This window comes from Homarus americanus, unplaced genomic scaffold (assembly GCF_018991925.1).
Source record: "Homarus americanus isolate GMGI-L3 unplaced genomic scaffold, GMGI_Hamer_2.0 scaffold48998, whole genome shotgun sequence".
NCBI classification, from domain to species: domain Eukaryota; kingdom Metazoa; phylum Arthropoda; class Malacostraca; order Decapoda; family Nephropidae; genus Homarus; species Homarus americanus.
Genome location: NW_024736147.1, coordinates 39,716 through 58,934, shown reverse-complemented (window position 1 = coordinate 58,934; position 19,219 = coordinate 39,716). Strand labels below are relative to the sequence as shown.

General features: G+C 43.8%; 1 protein-coding gene across 1 annotated transcript in view; it reads left to right on the top strand.

The window, feature by feature from the left end:
- Positions 1–4,598: 4,598 nt before the first annotated feature.
- LOC121871968 overlaps positions 4,599–19,219 on the top strand; it is a 51,069-nt gene continuing 36,448 nt past the window's right edge. The window contains exon 1 of the mRNA XM_042374589.1: positions 4,599–4,699. The gene's annotated coding sequence lies outside the window, so the exon portion shown is untranslated. The remainder of the gene's footprint in view (positions 4,700–19,219) is intronic.

The following is a 19,219-nucleotide window of genomic DNA, read 5'->3' as shown; positions in this document are numbered from 1 at the left end:
TACTACTCTCGTGAGCTTTCATTCTAAACCAAATTTAGTAAAAACAAACTTTATTTCACTGTTATTTTCTGTTACCAATCATGTATTCAATTATCCCAGCATCATATACTTTATAACGTTACCTGTGACCAGTGCCACTCTGCCAGTAAAACTTGGACCCGACATGTGGCAAAAACAGAAAGTTGTTAAGTAGCCCCTGAACCAAGGCTGTCTGGCGTATGTCTACATTACAGTAAATTTTCTTCTCCTCTGCTGATATAACACAGTTGCCATTTCTAGCCACAAATGACTTGTATAATGTTTTAATTTGGGGAACGAATAAAAAATGCTTGATAATAGGGATAATTTTAGTTGTCTACATAATTATTCTATAGTTTAAAATTAAATAATTGTTAAACAGAACAATTTTGACTTACTTTAGGAAGTGAGAAGCAATGGAAAAGACGAATTAATTATAGGAAATAGAAAAAGAGAGACATGCCAGGAATAACATAGAACACGAATAAACCTGTGAATGAAACTTGAGTTCTCAGTTTAGTGAAAAACACCTTGATGATAGAGTAGAAGGCTGAGAGGCGGCTGGTAAGTACGGCAAGAGGCGATAAGTTATGGAGATAAGATACTGTGATATTAAGGCCAGGTTGAACAGTCATATAGAGAGATTGGGATGACCTGTCACACCTGTCATTTGAGTCCACATACCTCATCACCATGCTGAGCTGCTGCTTGCAGGCAGAGTCAGTTACCTCATCAGTTATGATAGAGAAAACCTATTTTATAACATTCTGAAGGATATGGTCATGAATCTGTTCTCCACAAATGTGACTCAACTGGTTCTGGATATTACAAGATGTGTACAGAGCATTCTTGGCAGCTGTGCGTAGATGCATACACAGAACCCTGTCTCCAGGGCCAGAAAATTGCCATGGTTGGCAGTCTCACAGTGGCGATCAGCTCCTTCAGACTGGTGGCGCGTGTCTCTGTACCCACCGTGGCAGGACATGTCTGCCCCTTATTCATCGACTCGGTTGAGGTCGAAGGTCCAGGACTTGGGTTCACTTCTCTGTTTCCTGTTCTGTGCCTCCACTTCGTACAGTACTTTTGGGCAGTAACTGTACTCCCTCTGGAGGGAGTCTCTTGGCTCCGACCCTTTCTGCGAATGTTGTAACGCTTCACTCCCACTAGGCTCTCCCTGATGATGGATCCGTGTCTCTGAAGTATATTTGCGCTCCTAAGCACTTTTTTTTTTTTTTTTGAGGTTAAGGTGGGGAAAGGATGGAAGGCATGCTGGGGCTCAAGGCACAGCCAGACATGAGGGATGGAGAAGTCACAACATATAGTCGTGGGGGGAAAGGTTGGAAAAGAAGTTTAATGAGTTAAACAGAGGGGGACGACACCCCTTGTTTTGCATATTACAGAGTTTGTTGGCTAACTAAGCTAACCTAGGATTTAGAATGAGGTTGCACAATGGTTATTTTAGTAGACAATGACTAGATTGATTTTACAATTACAAGTTTATTAACATCTTATACTGTATTGCGTTATGGACTCACTTGATTGTGACTTGTTTAATGAGAATTTATATCATCTAAGTTTTAATCTAAGGTGGATCACTGTGGCGGACATAGATGGGTCGCGGGTTGGGTTGTTGTAGTGCGGGCAGACTCCGGGGCCACCAGGCGTGGGGTCTCCCCCCGTTGATGTCTTCCCCGCGTAGGTGGTCTGGGCTGTGAGGGTCGTCCAGGAGCTTGTCCCAAACCTTCTTCCCAAGGCGATGGAACCTGAAGTTGAGGGCCTCTGTTTTATTTCTTAGGTGGATGGTTTCCACTGTCTCCTGGTAGGGTGGCGCTTGGCCACTGGCTGACCTCAAACACTTCTTTTGGAAGCTCTGTAGTTGTTGTAGTCTAGTCTTCCCGAGTGTGACGAGTGGTATAGATGGGTACTCCAACACAGGCCTCACCAGCGCCTTGTACAGGTGAACTTGTATCTTCTGAGGCATCAATTTAAAACGTTGTAATTTGGCTGCGGCGACTTTGGCTTTATTTAGTCTGTCCTTCACGTGGGGAATGATGCCCGTCCGAGAAATGAGGCCGAGCAACCTGCCTTGTTTAGACTTTAGAGTACTCAATCTCTTCGTCGTCGATCATCAATGGGGCCGGCTTGAATTTGGCTATGGGTATTGTTAACGCTCATAGGAGCGTTATTGGTTTGTTGCTGGAGAAATAAACCCTCAACGTTGACGCGTACCATATAATTCGGTCAAAACCTGTTAAAGAACAATTCACATATAACAAATGCTGTCACCTCAGGACACATAGAATGAATAATACAATCAATATACAGTACATAGCCTGTTAACATCTTAAGTATAACTCACATGTTACATCTGTTGATACATCAGGTGACAAGTTGTATAATATGATCAAATTACAGTACATAAATATACTTATTAAAGTTATTTAGAGTTTATATTTACGTTTTAGGGTCTTGGGTTCGACCAGCGTGTTGTTTCTTCTGCAAGAATTGGTAGACTACTGAGCAATCGCCATCCAATCGCCGCCCTAGACGAGGGCATCTGTTTTATATTAGACGACCAACAAACACGTTGTCAGCGGTAACATCTCAACCTCTCTCTCTCTCTCTCATGTTTATCTTACTGTGGCGGTAACAGGTATGACCTCAAATTTCGTTTTGTTTGTTTTTCTTTTCCATTTATTTTCATACTCCGAGATCTTCTCTATTGCCCGAGCAGTGAGTCGCGCCATCCTTGCTGTGGACCTTCCTGGGCAGGTGACGATCTGTGTTACATCGTCGGCATACATGCCACACCGGACTGATTCCCGCATTGACCTCTCATCTACCTCAGGCAACACTCGTGTCGTGACGTCAATCATCCATCCAACTTCTGCTGCACCATTCAGTTCCGTCAAGCTCTCCTGAAGCGCCATGGTCTGGGTTTGAAGCATCCTTATAGCCTGTATAATACTTTGCCTGTAGTTGTCGTTATGTCTTCTTTCTTCTCTGTCCCTCTCCGCTGTCTATGGCTCTAATCGTCCTCCTTGTTCAGTAGGTCTACTGGTGCCTTCCACACCCCTTGGTTCTATTTGAGTTAGTGTCAATCCTTGACCTGGAACCATGGGCCCAACTGGGGCTGGTTTTCCCATTCAGGCGTTGCCGGGGCTCGTATTACTGTACTCATCCATCTACCTCTTCCTGCCCGTTCCCAGGCTCAGGTGGTATCTTCCAAGTGGTAAGTTCCTAGTGGTATATTCTTACTGGTATGTTCCAAGTGGTATGTTCTGACTAGTATGGTCTGACTGCGGACCTTCCGGCCAGTAATCATCAGTCCTGGGTGGTATCTGGCCAAGGCCAAAATAAACCCGGGGTTAAATTGGGTTGGCTCATTTTATCCCCGGGTCTAATTTGGTGAGGGTTTGTTCTGGCCTGCTACACCGGGTCTTCCCTATCTTGTAGTATGTCATAAGTCTTCTTTCTGGTGCTATTCTGGCTCTTGCAACATTTTCTTTAAATTTCCTCAGAATTTGCAAGCGTAACTATATGCTGTCTTAATATATCCTCGCCACATTTAGTGTTCTTCCAAAGAACGAGGAATGACAGTCACGGTTACTGTTACATTAATCCTCTTTATATCTGGTGCATTGTGGCAATAAAACCCTCTCCACTGTCGCGCCATCCTTGCTGTGGACCTTCCTGGGCAGGTGACGATCTGTGTTACATCGTCGGCATACATGCCACACCGGACTGATTCCCGCATTGACCTCTCATCTACCTCAGGCAACACTCGTGTCGTGACGTCAATCATCCATCCAACTTCTGCTGCACCATTCAGTTCCGTCAAGCTCTCCTGAAGCGCCATGGTCTGGGTTTGAAGCATCCTTATAGCCTGTATAATACTTTGCCTGTAGTTGTCGTTATGTCTTCTTTCTTCTCTGTCCCTCTCCGCTGTCTATGGCTCTAATCGTCCTCCTTGTTCAGTAGGTCTACTGGTGCCTTCCACACCCCTTGGTTCTATTTGAGTTAGTGTCAATCCTTGACCTGGAACCATGGGCCCAACTGGGGCTGGTTTTCCCATTCAGGCGTTGCCGGGGCTCGTATTACTGTACTCATCCATCTACCTCTTCCTGCCCGTTCCCAGGCTCAGGTGGTATCTTCCAAGTGGTAAGTTCCTAGTGGTATATTCTTACTGGTATGTTCCAAGTGGTATGTTCTGACTAGTATGGTCTGACTGCGGACCTTCCGGCCAGTAATCATCAGTCCTGGGTGGTATCTGGCCAAGGCCAAAATAAACCCGGGGTTAAATTGGGTTGGCTCATTTTATCCCCGGGTCTAATTTGGTGAGGGTTTGTTCTGGCCTGCTACACCGGGTCTTCCCTATCTTGTAGTATGTCATAAGTCTTCTTTCTGGTGCTATTCTGGCTCTTGCAACATTTTCTTTAAATTTCCTCAGAATTTGCAAGCGTAACTATATGCTGTCTTAATATATCCTCGCCACATTTAGTGTTCTTCCAAAGAACGAGGAATGACAGTCACGGTTACTGTTACATTAATCCTCTTTATATCTGGTGCATTGTGGCAATAAAACCCTCTCCACTGTGAACATTGTACCCAAGTACTGCTTCAGTAGAACTGACGGCCAGACCACAACAACACTACTGCCGCAACACTCGAATTATTAACCGTAAGTGTTAATATTTTAATGCTAGGCTTAATGTTTCTCACCAACTCTTGTATAGAGATTTAACTATGCTTTATGGCACCTGTAGATGAATTGCCTTCCTTTAATATTTTGATTACTTAAAGCGGTATCGCACTTGCCTCGCAAGCAAGATGTCACAGGTTCGATTCCCGCGCCGGTGGAAGTTGTTTGGACATACTTCCAAGCCCCAATTAGTCCCTGTTCACCTAGCAGTAAAGAAGGTACCTGTTGTAAGTCGAAAGTTGCGAATTCGTATTCAGGGAGTTGTTGGAGCTTCCAATTGTAACGGGCCGAGTTTTCTCTTTTCAATAATTTACCATCCAGCTATTCTTTTCTGTTAGTATTCGAGTTATTCATATACTTATATGTTCTGTGTAGTACTCTTTCCAATGAGTATCCTGTTTTATATACTTATCCTTCTTCAGTTCTTTACACACATACTTACTTTTATATATTCTTGCTTATATTCTTATTTGTTCTTTATCTCTATATACCTTATATTCTTATATAAGTAACTCTTATGCTTCTCTGCTTATGTTTTCCAAGTCAATGTTCTTTCTTTAAATTTCCTTTCATATATTATGATCTCTTCCATATATTTTGTTCTAGTTATATTCTAAACCATGGATTAACCTGGGGAACCATGTCTTTCTTATTACCACACTTATTATACTTACACCGGTAGACCTGCCACCACCCAGGATTTTTCTAGAATATAACATCTCTTAGTTAACTGTTAGGTAGCGAGCTTCTAGGCACGTGAGTTAGTTATTTTCTGAGAACCAATGTGGGAAAGGATAGAGTGGTGATACTCGTAGACGTAGATAACTAATTCAATATTTATTAACACAGTGATTGGATAAGATGCATCATAGATTCACTCTGACAAAGCAGAACTGCAATTTATTTCTTAAGTCATCAAACACTTCAAGAACTTATTACCTCATTAAATATCTCCAAATACTTATTACTTCAGTCGACAATTGTGGTATTGTCACTCTGCCACATGATATTCAGTACTGGGTATACACCAGATATCACTGGACCCTCAGGTCTTACCTTACCAAGTAGCAAATTAACTCTTCACTTCTTGGTTATATCATTATACTCTCAGATTATCATTTCATGGTCACTACCAATGAATACATAACACACTGGACAACTCCACAATTATCTCAACATACAATACCTCCTGTTAATTCACAAGGAACGACATGGCACTTTTAACTCTCATTCAGTGGTTCAATACTTAACCTGGGATACTATATTTCTGCTAGTTATCCCCCAAACAAGATACCATAATACTTAGGCCTATGTAACTGTGAGGAGTGCCCCAGGGTAACGCTGGTCTCTACAACAAATGAAGATCGCTGTTAGGGGTCGGTTGTAGACCGACACACGCTCAGGGAGTGGGCGCCTGATTTGCAGGAAACGGACTTCCCAGTTCAGTCCTGTCGAATTAACGGCATCGTCCAACCCGGTTACCGCCCCACGTTAGCCGATGAGTATTCAGCTCAACACACTGGAGAGACGTTGAGGAAGTCACGAATGCGTAAAGGTCTAACTTCAACTATACAAAACATACGCCTGGCAACGGTTCAGACAATATCTAAATCTCTACGTTACTCGACTTAATTGGCACAGAATTCACTATGTTAACACATGAGCACTGATATTCACCAAAATTGACTAAGTTAAACTGAATTAATAGGCGGCGGGAACACACGTTAACATACCTGGAGAGACGTTGAGGAAGTCACGAATGCGTGATTCTCCCTCGTGTAGAGGTATATACGTGCACCCACGGGGCAGCTTGGGCCTCCGTATTCATACCAGAAGGGTCGATCTTACCAACAACATAACTTCTCTATCATTTTGGATCACTGTATACTTAGTTATGAACTCCTGTGTTCTTGATCAGGGTAATTTCCTATGTCTATTCATATAATCTAATCAGAGGTTGAGCTTGCCAGGAAAAGGTGGAATATACACGTCGATAACATTAATTCTGCAAGCTCAGGCCTGAGGCGAACAAGGAGCTAGTCACGGGGAGGCGCTAGATCTTGGAGATTATACCAGTTGACAGAATAGTTCAGGAGATTAATGACTTTCTCAAATAGACAACTGACACGAATTAAACTATAAACATCAGATTCTCTGATGTCGAGGCGACAAAATGATATAACTTCAGGCGCGATCAGAAACTCATGGATACCCCCACGGACGACATAAAATACGCCACTGTAGCTGGCAAACTCGACACTCACTTACTTGACACGTTCTACGAACGATAAGGACAGTTGAAGCATTCTACCCCACTCACAATGGATCTTGAATGTTCCAACTGTAAACAGACATATCTAAGTTGACTCAAAACAAGGGTGTTCTCTCTCACACTCAAATTAATTTTATAGAGAGGCTGGTTTCAGTAAGTCAGAGAAAATGGGATAACGGAGGACTGAGGTGTCTTGAAGTGATGAGAAAACGGACTACTCAGATGGAGGACTCAAACGAAAGCCGAGTTACATGTTTTGTGGGCTATTGAGAGTAATATGAATCATTTGATTTTGGCGCTAACTGACGTGTAAGACCGTGGTCATTACAAAGCTTTCCCCTCCCAAAGATTCAATATTATGCGGTATAGTCGACAAAACATTCACAGTAAATACACAATTTCAAACACAATATCTTGCAGTACTGGGGTAATGGTCAACAATACAGGTAACACACATGTTACAAAATTTTCACATACATAAAATTTTGCAACTCAAATGAATAATCACAAAAACTCCCAGACATGGGCAGATAAAACTAACAAAGCAATACTGGTCATGACCCACAGAAGAACATAATCATACATCAATAGTACAGACATAATAATAAAAACAGGCCGGCCTTAATTGTAGTTTTTGTACATTTGTAACTACACCATCCACCAGGATGACAGGTAGTTTCCATCTAGGCGATTGATCACATATGTATAACACTGGGTCCAAGCACCAAATTCAGCAATTGAGATCTCAAGCTAGGAGTAGTTAGGCGGACCCCATCCAGTCACCGAAGCATTAGGGTTGACCTTACCACGGAAGAATCATTGTTCACTCACGAGACGAGGCAAGATCTAAGTGGTCAGAGCATGGACTCAAATAGACTATAATGCCAGCGACCCGGTCCACATGAAACCCCCAAAACCTCGGTTCCCTTCTGTACTTTGCAATGCAAGAGTCTTAAACTGCACTAAGTCCATGTACTCCTGTACACGCCTAGCCGTAACTCTGCAATGCAAGCGTCTTAAACTGCACTAGGTCCATGTGTAACGGGCCGAGTTTCCTCTTTTCAATAATTTACCATCCAGCTATTCTTTTCAATGAGTATCCGGTTTTATATACTTATCCTTCTTCAGTTCTTTACACACATACTTACTTTATATATTCTTGCTTATATTCTTATATGTTCTTTATCTCTATATACCTTATATTCTTATATATTCTTATATAAGTAACTCTTATGCTTCTCTGCTTATGTTTTCCAAGTCAATGTTCTTTCTTTTCATTTCCTGTCATATATTATGATCTCATCCATATATTTTGTTCTAGTTATATTCTAAACCATGGATTAACCTGGGAAACTATGTCTTTGTTATTACCACACTTATTATACTTACAACGGTAGCCTGCCACCACCCAGGATTTTCTAGAATATAACATCTCTTAGTTAACTGTTAGGTAGCGAGTTTCTAGGCACGTGAGTTAGTTATTTTCTGAGAACCAATGTGGGAAAGGATAGAGTGGTGATACTCGTAGACGTAGATTACTAATTCAATATTTATTAACACAGTGATTGGATAAGATGCATCTTAGATTCACTCAGACAAAGCAGAACTGCAATTTATTTCTTAAGTCATCAAACACTTCAAGAACTTATTACCTCATTAAATACCTCCAAATTCTTATTACTTCAATCGACAATTGTGGTATTGTCACTCTGCCACATGATAGTCAGTACTGGGTATACACCAGATATCACTGGACCCTCAGGTCTTACCTTACCAAGTAGCAAATTAACTCTTCACTTCTTGGTTATATCATTATACTCTCAGATTATCATTTCATGGTCACTACCAATGAATACATAGCACACTGAACAACTCCACAATTATCTCAACATACAATACCTCCTGTTAATTCACAAGGAACAACATGGCACTTTTAACTCTCATTCAGTGGTTCAATACTTAACCTGGGATACTATATTTCTGCTAGTTATCCCCCAAACAAGGTACCATAATACTTAGGCCTATGTAACTGTGAGGAGTGCCCCAGGGTAACGCTGGTCTCTACAACAAATGAAGATCGCTGTTAGGGGTCGGTTGTAGACCGACACACGCTCAGGGAGTGGGCGCCTGATTTGCAGGAAACGGACTTCCCAGTTCAGTCCTGTCGAATTAACGGCATCGTCCAACCCGGTTACCGCCCCACGTTAGCCGATGAGTATTCAGCTCAACACACTGGAGAGACGTTGAGGAAGTCACGAATGCGTAAAGGTCTAACTTCAACTATACAAAACATACGCCTGGCAACGGTTCAGACAATATCTAAATCTCTACGTTACTCGACTTAATTGGCACAGAATTCACTATGTTAACACATGAGCACTGATATTCACCAAAATTGACTAAGTTAAACTGAATTAATAGGCGGCGGGAACACACGTTAACATACCTGGAGAGACGTTGAGGAAGTCACGAATGCGTGATTCTCCCTCGTGTAGAGGTATATACGTGCACCTGCGGGGCAGCTTGGGCCTCCATATTCATACCAGAAGGGTCGATCTTACCAACAACATAACTTCTCTATCATTTTGGATCACTGTATACTTAGTTATGAACTCCGGTGTTCTTGATCAGGGTAATTTCCTATGTCTATTCATATAATCTAATCAGAGGTTGAGCTTGCCAGGAAAAGGTGGAATATACACGTCGATAACATTAATTCTGCAAGCTCAGGCCTGAGACGAACAAGGAGCTAGTCACGGGGAGGCGCTAGATCTTGGAGATTATACCAGTTGACAGAATAGTTCAGGAGATTAATGACTTTCTCAAATAGACAACTGACACTAATTAAACTATAAACATCAGATTCTCTGATGTCGGGGCGACAAAATGATATAACTTCAGGCGCGATCAGAAACTCATGGATACCCCCACGGACGACATAAAATACGCCACTCTAGCTGGCAAACTCGACACTCACTTACTTGACACGTTCTACTAACGATAAGGACAGTTGAAGCATTCTACCCCACTCACAATGGATCTTGAATGTTCCAACTGTAAACAGACATATCTAAGTTGACTCAAAACAAAGGTGTTCTCTCTCACACTCACATTCATTTTATAGAGAGGTTGGTTTCAGTAAGTCAGAGAAAATGGGATAACGGAGGACTGAGGTGTCTTGAAGTGATGAGAAAACGGACTCCTCAGATGGAGGACTCAAACGAAAGCCGAGTTACATGTTTTGTGGGCTATTGAGCGTAATATGAATCATTTGATTTTGGCGCTAACTGACGTGTAAGACCGTGGTCATTACACATGCACTGTACTCCTGTACACGACTGTACACGCCTAGCCGTGACTCTGCAATGCAAGCGTCTTAAACTGCACTAGGTCCATGTACTCCTGTACACGCCTAGCCGTGACTTTGCAATGCAGGCGTCTTAAACTGCACTAGGTCCATGCACTGTATTTCTGTACACGCCTAGCCGTGACTTGGCAATGCAAACGTCTTAAACTGCACTAGGTCCATGTACTCCTGTACACGCCTAGCCGTGACTAAAGTCCAGCCCCACTACCTCCTACACCAACTTAGGCCTATGCGCATAGGACCTCCAGGTAAACTTGATCACTGGATCACGATGTTCTCACTGCAGTAAGACACATCTACTCATTCCTCTGGCCCAGGTTACATACTGACAATCCCTTCCCAAAAAGTCTCACAGTGGCCAAACTTGCATGGCAAAACAAAAAGTTGATGTTCACGATCAACGAATCTCAAGTACTAATTTAGTGCCCTTCACGGCAATTGAGAGACGTGACCGACCAACCGGTTCTGTTCCTAGAGATCCATACGGATCCGTGGTCTCCTCCTTCTCTGTGGGAACCTAGCCGCAGAAACTCCCCCTGGGTTCCCTGGACTGGCCAACCTTTCTCTTCCAGCTGGTTCTGAATCTGATGAAGACTCACAAGGTGGAACCTGAATGTCATTTAACTTCGTAAACATATCCCTACCCACGAACCTTTTCACTTTCTCTGCTGCTCTTTTAATTATCTCTGTTTCGTCTGACATGTTGGTGAGTTCATAGGCGGCACCGTCTCGGATGATATCAGTTACTGTATACGGACCCCTCCATTTAGCGTTCAATTTCCTACTAGTACCTGGAAGAGGTACTTCAGCCCTCACCCATACCATTTGTTCCAACTGGACTTCTTCGTTCTTCCTATCTCTATTGGCTCGTTGTCGGACTTCCCTTGACGTTCTCTCGGAAGTCTTTTTTATCAATCGGTGTGCTTCCCTTAACCCCTCACTACTTTCACTTTCTACTACAGGTAATCCAATACCCACTTGTCGGTGAGCATGGCGTGAGAAAAAAGCAAAGTGTGGCTGCACTCCAGTCGTGGAGTGCACCGCCGTGTTCAATGCACACTGCACGGGACCTAAGAACTTGGGCCAACGTCTGGGGTTGTCTTCACACAGGATGCCAAGGAGGGTCTTAAATGTTCGGTGCATTCTTTCTGTAACACTGTTGCCTCGGGGGTGGTATGGCAAAGTGAAATATGAACTAATATTGCTCCTTCTACAAAAACTCTTAAAGTGGGCTGCTGTAAATTCCCCTCCATTATCGGCAATCACCGTCTTCGGGCTGCCAAATACATTAGTGAATTTCTCAAATTCTCGGGTAACTTCTTGGGTCGCTTTAGTTCGAAGGGGGTAGAAGTTAACAAACCTAGAGTAATGATCGAGGACCGTCAACACATAACGGTACTCATTGACCCCCGCATGCATGTCAGTCAGGTCGACAGAAACTCGCTCGAGAGGCTTGGAAACTACCGGTAAGGCCTGCCATTTCTGGGTAAGACCCCTAGTCCCCTTGAACTTCTGACAGCTTTCACATGATTTCACAAAGTCAATACAATCCTTACGGTAGTTTGGCCAGTAGAATAGACTTTCTGTCTTGGCAATGGTTTTCCACTGCCCTAAGTGACCTGACTTTGCACTATTGTGTACTAATTTTAAGGCGGCTTCACGTAAATGATCAGGTACTACCAAGCAATAGAGTAATGCTTTGTCAATCTGTTCTTTCACTAGATATAAAACCCCATCTATCACTTCAAACTTATCAATGGTGGTCTTAGGGTATCTGTGCCTCGGTAACTTTTCCCCAGTCAAATACTGCAAGAGCTCTTTCCACCGTGGTTCTTTCTGTTGTTCTAGTCCAAGCTCGGCAGGTGTTAAGCCCTCTAGCGTAGGAAATTGAGCGACTAGGTCTTTCAGCCGCCCTTCCCTTACTACTCTCACGGGTCTACTTAACGCATCAGCTACAACATTTGCTTTACCGGGTTTATAATCAATTGTAAAGGAATATTCCCTCATTTCTAACATCCACCTGTTCATCCTCTGATTCTTAGTCTTCTTCCTGAAGACGGAGGTCAGAGGTTGGTGGTCAGTTTTGATAGTAAATTGTGTGCCCCACAAAAAATGATGGAAGAACCGGCATGCTAACACAATTCCGAGGGCTTCCTTGTCGGTGGTAGAATAACGAGTCTCAGCGGGTTTTAATTTCTTGGAAAAATAACCGACCGGACGTAACGAGCCATCCGTCTGCAACTGATTGAGGGAAGCTCCTACACAGACGGCACTGGCATCGCTGTGCAATTCAAAGGGTTTATCGGCATCTGCCTTAACGAGAACCGGAAATGATGTGAGGGCGTGTTTCAACATATCAAAGGACCTCTGACATTTATCAGTCCACACGAAAGTGATATTTGCTTTAGTGAGTTCGGTGATAGGATAAGCTATCTTGGCAAAGTTGGGGACATGTTTACGGTAGAAGCTACACATTCCTAAAAACCGGCGAACTTGCTTCACATTACTTGGGGGTTTACACTCTGATACCGATCGGACATTCTCTGGATCTGGTTCAATGCCTCTCTCTGACACTACATGCCCTAAAAATTTCACTTGTTGTTGGCCAAACTGACACTTTGATAAGTTTAACTTGATTCCCATTTCTACGAATCTATCAAACACTCTGGCCAGCCTATCCACCAACGTTGTGAAATCATTAGCCCACACTATCACGTCATCGAGGTAGTTTCTCACCCAGTCCTTCGTAGCTAAAGGGGCTAATACCCGGTTTACCTCTCGGGTAAAGACAGCGGGACTAGCTGACAGCCCAAACGGTAATCGTGTAAATCTCCATAAGTTATAGCCATCGCTAAATGTGGTTAGGTCTCGACTTTGTTCATTGAGCACTACTTGATAATAAGCGTCTTTCAAGTCTAACGTAGCATAATACTTATTTCCGGCAGCTTTTTCTACTAATTCATCTAACCTGGGAAGGGGTTGTATATCTACTTTCAAATGTTGGTTTACTGCTCGGAAATCTAAACACATGCGTTTGGACCCATTGGGTTTAGTGACTAAAACAATGGGAGACAACCAAACAGCGGTTGATGGTTCGATGATATGTCTGTCTTGCATGTCGGTGATCATGCCTTTAATGATATCCTTAGCCTTTTCAGGGTGTCGGTACTGTGGCCCTCTAACGGGGTTATCGTTGGCTAGTTGGATATTAGCGGGATGCCCCGCAATGGTACCTATTTCCCGAGGTCCTAACACAAACAAAGCAGTGTGATCCAAAATTACACCCTCCAACATCTTGCGCATATCTCTAGTCAAATGCGGCCAAGGTTGATTTCTAATCAGTTCTTTCAACTTCTTGTGTCTAGTGTTTCCCGTATTTACTTCATCACAAAATGGTATCATGCTGTTCGAAATCCCCTGAATATGCCTTACGTTATTGATGGAAGATGTTGGTATGCCATTACAGATCACACATGGAGTGGTGGGAGCATTATTATCATCTACTGGAATGACTTTCAAGGTACTGGGCCTATTCTTCTGTTCAAGCTGGATCGCCAAGTAATGGGGTGCACATAAGGAGATTTCCTTTGCTTGACTGACCTTACGTAATTCATCATATACTTGTGGAATGTTCCCTAGATTGGTCCCTGCAGTATCTAAATAAGAAATTTCTCGCTCCGGGATTAGCTCATACTCCCCAAGTATTGTACCGGTGCGCAAACAAACGGCTTTCGAGGTTACGTTACTAAAAGGAACACATATACATGAATCCGAATTGACGCTCACGCATATTTCTGGATGTTGTTTGAAATAACGATGGGTAAACCTGAGACGTAAGATCTGACCCTCTGCAGCTTTAACTTTAATGGTTCTAATCTGGGAGCTATGGCTAGGCAATATGGTTTTCGTACTAGCGTGAAGCCGCGTGAACCCAGGAGAATCAGTCAGGGTGGTTTTGGGGAGTAGTCGGCCAATAGGTTTGACTCCCTTGGCGTTTTCTCTTACGGGGAACTCCCCACACCTATAGGCATAGCCGGCCCAGATGAAAACTTTCTTCCTCTGTTCCCACTCTACTCTAAATCTCCCCAGAATGTCGGCTCCCAGCAACATATCAGCGTTAGTATAATGGTCATCAACGATCAGAGCTTGATGACGGATTTTCTGGTTAGGGGTTACATTCAACATTACTACGACGGTGCCTTTTACGTTCAGTTCATCACCGGTAACAGCTTTACTTTTTACTTTTACTTTTTTTTACTTTTATCCTCTTCGCCACTGATCGGCTTGTTAGCCGCTTGGGCGATCGGTCACGTCTCTTTTCCTTTATATTCTTCACCAAAAGGTCGGCTCGCTAGCCGCCCGGGCGATCGGTCACGTCTCTGTCACGCACTGTTGGCAAATACTGGGCATGCACCGGCTCCTGAATGTACCTGAACCCTGTTCCATTGTTGGTCAAGTCTTCTCTTGAAAGAGCTCACACTCGGTGCCGTCACAACACTCTCTGGTAGATTGTTCCAAGAGTTTACAACCCTCACTCCGAAAAAGTTTGCCCTCACGGTTTTCTGGACTTGCGGCTTCTTCAAGCTTGAGCTGTGACCCCTTGTGGGGCGAGCGTCCGCCAGCTCCAAGTAAGGACACTCAACTGAGTAGTGCCCCCTGAGATGCTTAAAAACCTCAACTAGGTCCCCCCTTGCCCGTCTGTAGTATAAGCTAGGCAAGTTCAGGCGCTCCAATCTCTCAGGGTAGCTGAGGTGCCGAAGTGCAGGCACCAGTTTGGTGGCCCTCCTTTAAACATTTTCAACCAACTGACAGTCCCTAGCATATCTCGGGGACCAGATGGGGTGACAGTACTCCAGATGGGGAAGCACTTCACTCCTGAAGATCGTCACGAGGGACGGACCGTCTAGATATCTGAACGACCTTCTTATAAGACCCAATAATATATTTGCCTGATTTACCTTCTTCTCACAATGGCCCGAGAACTTCAGCTCATTGTCAACATACACACCTAGGTCCTTCTCACACACAGTCTCAACTAGTACATTTTCTTCATCCCGTTGGGACATATGGTACGCCTCCTTACCGTTGGTACGCCCCAAGTGCATCCTCTTACACTTCGTGACATTGAATCTCAGCAGCCATTCCTTCGACCATTCCTGGAGCCCACAGAGGTCCTTCTGCAGCTCTTCACAGTCCGCTTGGTTCTTAATTTCCCGAAATAACTTGCCATCATCGGCAAACATTTGTATGGAGGAGTATACAACGTCAGGCATATCATTTATGAAACAAACAAACAACAGCGGACCCAATACACTACCCTGCGGTACCCCACTTGTTACAGGTACAGATGACGATTTCGTGCCATTAATCACCACACATTGCTTGCGGTCATGTAGAAAGTCTTCTATCCACGCTAGGACATTTCCCCGAATTCCGTACCCTTCCAGTTTGATTTTCAGCCTTTCGTGGGGTACACTGTCGAAAGCCTTGGCAAAATCTAGGTAAATATTGTCGATATTACCACCCCGTTCTAGAATATGGGTCCAAATATCCAATACCTTGAGCAATTGTGTCAAGCAAGAGCGCCCCGGCATAAAATCGTGTTGGCAATCTTTTACAAGGTTGTTTCGTAGTAGATGTTCCATCGCTGCATCTCTGATAATACTCTCAAGTACCTTACATATTATGCTGGTCAGGCTCACCGGTCTACAGTTGTTCGTGGAGTGACTATCGCCCTTCTTGAAGATAGGACTCACATAAGCCACTTTCCATTCACTGGGGACCATTTGTTCATCCAGGCATTTACAAAACAGAATCTTCAGGGGCTCTGCAAGCTCGTTGCACAGCTCCCTTAGCACTCTAGGATGCACCATGTCAGGTCCAGGACTCTTATGTACCTTTAGCCTGGACAGTTTATTTCTAATACCCTCTTCTGTGAACACAATGTGGGTCAGTGCTGTGTCGAACCGTCTGTCCTCAAACGCAGGAAGGTTAGTTGCATCCTCTCTTGTGAACACTGAGGAAAAGAAGCTGTTCAATGCCTCAGCTTTATCCTGGTCAGAATCTGCGTAACTACCATCTTCAAGCCTCAGGTCTGATACTCCTACTCGCGTTTTCAATTTCGACTTTGCATAGCGGTAAAACGCCTTTGGGTTTGACTTGACCTCGCGTGCAACCAGCCTTTGGAACTCCTTTTCAGCCCTCCTACACTCTATCTTTGCTTGGTTTCTGGCTCTTGCATACATCCTCCTGTCTTGCTCATCGTTTGACCCAACCCACGTCTTGAATTTCTGGGTTTTCTTCTTAATTTTGTCGACCGCCGCATGGTTCATGTGTAGGGATCCCCTCGTATTCCTAGAAGCACTGGGTTTGGTCTTGGGTATATATTTATCGATCAAATGGGTCGTTTTACTAGTTATGATATTCAGCGTAGTATCTGCGTTCTTGGACCTTAATAAGTCAGGCCAGTTGATACCCCTCATCTCTTCCCTCATCCCATTGTAATTTCCCTTGTAATATTTGCACCTTGTGTTTACAAGGTCTAATGGGCCCTACCCCTAAGGTGTTGACAAAACTTTGAGAGATTAAAGTTACTTCACTACCGGTATCAATCAAAGCAACGCAATTACGTCCTCCCAACGGCAAGTGAATGAAAGGTGACACACTGGAAGGAACCTCTTCTCGTCACTTACGAGAAGGAGCGGCATGAGCTTGGCGTCCGGGACAGTTCGGATGGAACCTCCGGCACCCAATTCTCAGACAATCCCAACAAGCATCCCTCGGAGGTTTCAAGGGACAAGTTTCGGGAATGTGCCCTGACGTTCGACAGTACCCACAGTACGGTCCCCGTCGACGGGCCACCACCGTTGGGCGGGGTGTCCCATGCGGAGCTGGTTCGCGCCTTTCTCGGGGTACCTGTGCTTCTCGGGGTACATGTACTTTCTTCCCGGCATGCTCTCTCTTACGGTACCTCCTGTCATCTATGACCGGCTCATGCACCGGTCCTAGGGGTCTAGCTCCTTTATGTAATTTTCTTATTGAGGGAGAAGTCAGGGTTCGAGATCCCACATACATACTTCTCTGTCTGTCCAACACATTCACAAAACTCTCTATTGGACAAGACTCAGCCATATATCCCTTCATTTCGGCTTGCAATTGCAATGGCAAAGTCTCGAACAACTTATCTTTTATGGTCTTATCTCGCCCTGGCAGTCTCCCAAACCTACCTTCCAGGGCGGCAAACTTGGCTTTGAGTTCTCCCAAAAACCAGCGGGGATTATCGTCCACATTATATTTCAACTGGGAGAACTCCTGCCAGGCATCCTCAAATGTTATGCGACTCACAAACAAGTTCCTTAGAGCCCGTTTTACACTATCCCAACCCTCTTCACCTAATTGACCAACCTCGGTTTTGACCATGGTGGAGACACGCCTATCCATTCGACTGGTAGCTACCTCCCACCTATCTTGAGGGTCTTCGGCCACATACTCTACTCGACGACAAAATTCAGTTATAGTTTCTTGAGCCTCCAACCCTATTAACTCGTCTAACGTCAACCGCGGAACATCTTTAGGACCCAGCAAAGGCGAGCCTCTATGATATGTAGATCTAGGGGATGAAACACAGTGGACCCTAGCGTGGCTAGAAGATCTGGCGCCCGCAAAGGTACCATCTACAACTTGATCCCTTTCCCGCCCTGGCAACGGGTCTTCAGAGGAAAGGGTAGATGAGGGCGGACCAAGACTCGGGAGGTGGGAACTATTATCACTGACTGTGGGGGTTGACCGGCTTGACATGACTTGTTCTAGTAGCACCGGAAGGGTCTGCAATACTTGGTTAGGCCCTAATGGAGGTGCACCAATACCCAGTTCCTGATTACCCCTGGCTTCAGCCATCCTGCCGTTAACTACGCTTCTTGCAAATCGTAAGACACCCTCCCCCCAATTGGCCAACAAACAACCCACAACAAAAATCTGGTAAATCACACGTGAGTATTCTTCAGCCGCTGCACACCACTAGCAACAGGAGGTAAACCGTAACACCTAACTGCGTAGGATACTTCTTAAATGGATATTCACCAAAATAAATAATCGGCAATAGTATCGGTGACTCACCCAGAAAATTAAGTATCTCTAAGAGAACACTACAAGGTTTCAATACACACAGTACTCATAGCAATGCTCAAAATAAAATACTTGATGATACTTGACGAGAATGTCTCAAGAAAATATAACTGTAGATTTCACCAATGATTAGCACAAAGCGGATTTTCTGTACTCCCAAGAATTCACTGTCTTTCCAATTACCTTGACACTGTGTTAACACTACACAGTTTACTATGTGCTTTACTCACAATTGGTGGTCCTTACATGTACAGAGGGTGTTTCCAGCAATCCATTTTCAGAGATTGTATGTCTTAGATGTCCATATCACCATCAATACTATCGCTGAAAATACACCGGAATTAGTTCTCAAGTACATATAACCTTTACTAACAGTGCATAACAGTCTACATTGTAAGAAATGGTAAGGCAGCATGTAATAAAATTCTCAGTTAAAAGGAACAGGTTGAAAAATACCACACTGAAAATTTGAACACCAAACTTGCGTTATATCAATAACTTCAATTGTCACAAATTGACTCCAACTGAGAACTAAAACTCGTTCTAGTTATTTCACAATACAGTACAGGACACTAGCAAAAGAAAAAATAATTACATAACATACACAAAAAAAAACTTATATAACACTCACTTGGGTTATATAAGAATTTCAAAAGTTATAAAAAATACTTTGAGTGAGAATCTGAACACTTTCAATTGAAGTCACACCAATCTTTCCAGTAAATGCCACAGCTAC